Source organism: Rattus rattus, chromosome 13 (genome assembly GCF_011064425.1).
Source record: "Rattus rattus isolate New Zealand chromosome 13, Rrattus_CSIRO_v1, whole genome shotgun sequence".
NCBI classification, from domain to species: Eukaryota; Metazoa; Chordata; class Mammalia; order Rodentia; family Muridae; genus Rattus; species Rattus rattus.
In genome coordinates this window covers 8,938,236-8,941,843 of record NC_046166.1, presented here as the reverse complement: position 1 = coordinate 8,941,843, position 3,608 = coordinate 8,938,236, and positions in this window count along the sequence as shown.

Here is a 3,608-nt window from a genome sequence, read left to right as displayed (position 1 = left end):
TCCCCTAGAGGACCAAGCGCAGTAGGTCGCACTGGGCAATTTGCTAAGAGACCGCCTTATCCCTAACCGTGAAGCACCTGACACCCACTGGCAGAGGGGAAGTCAGTTTTCTCTAATGGAAGACCAGGGCTTTAGGGCCCAGGAGCAGCTCAACTCCACAGGCCTTCTTCTGATTCCTTCCTCTCCCATTTTTTTTCACCTTACTTTAGTAGTGTTTCTATTTTACCTTATTTTTAAACTATTTTTTTTTGTTTTCCGAGATTATAATTACATCATATGTCTCTTCCCTTTCCTCCCTCCAAACCCTCCTTGCTCTTTTCCATGGTCTTTCCCCCACCCTAATTATTGTTACACACACACACACACACACACACACACACACACACACACACACACAGGGTTTCAAGATGGTGACTCAGATACCTGAGTGAAGACACGGAGCTAGTTAAAATACCAGATGAAGAGCCCAGATGCTAGTTATTAGGAGAACCAATGACTTCAGAGAGGGTCTAAATGAGCAGACATATGGAGTAAGAACTCTCCGTGACCTGGGAAGGAAAGCCAGCAACAGGGATGAACGAAGCTATCTTTTAACATTCGTGGAGATATAGACACATCAAGACAAGCATGAACCAATTCATGACCACCAGGCCATCCCTGCGGGAGACACCAGGAACCCTAAACACGGAGGAGGACCGTCTCAGCCGAGAGAACACAGAAAAGAATACATGTCATGAGCCGGATGGAGAGCTAAGTGTAAAAAGAAAGAATTCATTGTGTTCAAGAGAGTAAATAAGCAAAACCCTAACGAACAGGAGAACGGAAAACAACAAAGTTACCCAACCAGAACCCAACCAGAACCAAGCACCAGAAATTACAAACACACACACACAAAAACCTTCTCAGTAATAATTCTAAATGCAAATGGATTCAACTCTCTAGTGTAATGGAGAACAGATGATGAATTGAAATTTACGATCTAGTTATCTGTTGTCACTCCAGATACCCCACTGGCAAAGAGACCCACAGACTGAGACTTAAGATGGACGCCAGCCTGCCAAGCAATCAAATCGACCCACAAGCAAAGCAAGGCTGAATCAAGCTGGCCCAGCGACTCTCATACCTGATAAAACAGAAATAGTTTCAAATAGAAACTAGCCAGAGAGAAAGGGGACAGCGGGACTTAATAAAGGGAACATGTCATCGAGACTGTATGATAACTCAATACTTATCAATGGTTTATGCAGCCAATTTTAGGTCTCCCTAGTCCGTAAGACAAACGCTAACAGACACAAAGGCAGATAGGTCTTGACACAGTAGAGTCAAAAGACTGAAAATGAACAAGGATATTTCCATAGCTACTTTGCCTTGTGGCTAAAAGAACTTAACAGATGTTAGCAGATCGCTCCCTACGACAGCTGCAGAATGTGCATTCCTCCTGGAAGTCCCTGCAGTCCGCCCCAACACGGATCGTATTTAAGACAACAGAGGAGCGTCAACAAATACAGAAGGCTGAAATGATTTCTCACACGTCACCAGGTCACGGTGGGATGAACCCAGAGAACTTCACAGTTACTGAAACTTCTAACAATACACTCTTGCATGACCAACTGCCGTTGGAGAAAGGATGGAGGGAATGTAAAAATGTCTCGAGTGAAATGAAATCGAAAATACTTATCAGAACCAAAAGGGTTCTAGAGGATGTCAGCAACTTAAAGAAATCTGTAATTACCAGCATGACTGAAGCTTTGGTAAAGGATCTCTTAGTAAAAGAGGCTATAGAAACACTGAATTTACTGCCCTGTCTCCCCAGACCTTTTAAGAAGAGCTAACACCAACAGTCCCCAAATGGTTCATAAACTAGGAAGGGAACGGACACCAGTGAACCCATTTTATGAAGCCAGTCTTATCCCAGTACCCAAACTGGATAGGGGCACATCAAGAAAGAAGGAAGGAAGGAAGGAAGGAAGGAAGGAAGAAAGGAAGGAAGGCAGGGAGAAGGAAGGAAGGAAGGAAGAAAGAAAGAAAGAAAGAAAAAAAGAAAGAAAGAAAGAAAGAAAGAAAGAAAAGAAAGAAAGAAAGAAAGAAAGAAAGAAAGAAAGAAAGAAAGAAAGAAAGAAAGAAAGAAAGAAAGAAAGAAAGAAAGAAAGAGAAAGAAAGAAAGAAAGAGACAGACAGATATAGGCCAGTTTTCCTGGTGGCATAGAAACTAAAATTTCCTATAGAAGCACAAAAGACCCTATCCCCAAATACTAGCCAAAGCTATCCAGAGCAGGAGAGCGATGTTGCAGACAACATGACACCTTATCTCAATTTACACTGCAGAGCCACGGTGAGACAACCGGTGTGGTCCTGGCACACAGAAGAAGCGTGCACAACAGGGGACCCAGACATAAACCCACACAGCCACACAACTTTTGAAAAAGCTTCCAAAAGACACCTAGGAGAAGAGAAATCATCTCTGTCTAATGATACTGGTGAACCTGGACATCAGCCCTAAGGGGAAGGAAGTTAGGTTTGTATCTCCAGTTCCACACAAAACCCAGTTTCAATCTTAATCTGGAATTCCGAAACTACTGGGAGGAAGCAGGTTCCACACATTTTCAGTACATAGGCATTGGTGAGGGGTTTCGAGAAGGTTGGACACTGCAGCAGAGGAAACAGTCCCACGAACTGACGGTGAACTGCGTGAAATTATCGAGGAAAGCATCTGCATGGCGAAGGAAGCAGTCGCCAATCAGCAGAGGGGAAAGGCAGTCTACGGGGTGGGAGGAAGTCCTTCCGCCGCCACACAGGGCCTCAATATCTAGAACAAATAAAGAACTCTAAAAACTAGACACCGAAAAAAATCATCGAGACAATATAGGATCCGGTAAATCAAACAGATAGTTTCCAAAAGAGGAAATACACTATCCTTTGACGAATATTTTTAAAATGATCAACCACCAGAGAAACGCAAATTAAAACTGTTTTGAGATTCTAACTCACCTTAGTCAGGATGGCTATCATCAGGGAAGAACCTGCTGGAGAGGATGCAGGGGAGCGGGCGCCCGCAGTCACTGCTGGCAGGAGTGGGAAGTGGTACGGTCGCTATGGACACCGGCGTTGAAGATGCAACGATGGTATGACCCACACGGCCTAACGCCTGAGCGTGTTAACTGCGACAGCATTCGCTATAGCCAGGACGTGTGCCTGACTGGATTTATAAGAGGCTCGGGAGACACACCTGTCAGTGCATTTTCTGAGGGTTTGACTGAGGGGAGAAGCAGAAATCTAGTGCAACTCTGGCATGCAAATCTCTCTGTAAAGTGACTGTGAAGTCTCTCCCTGACTTCAGACTGATGGCCGAAGTAAACCCCGGAAACCGCCCTTAGGTGGCAAGAGGGCCTCTCTCCCATGCCCATGCTACCACGTGGCAGACAAGTTGAGGGGCTCACACCCTTGGTCTGGCTCACCCATGTTTCCACCATCAGGGTTAGATCTACTGTGCTTGCTGCCCAGGTGAGGTGCAGGGCCTGCTCTCCCAAGTGTTGTAGCAGGCGAAGGGCAGGGCCAGATTTCCTGCTCTCCTGAACCCGGTAAGGTCAACTATCCCAGTCAACTCTCCA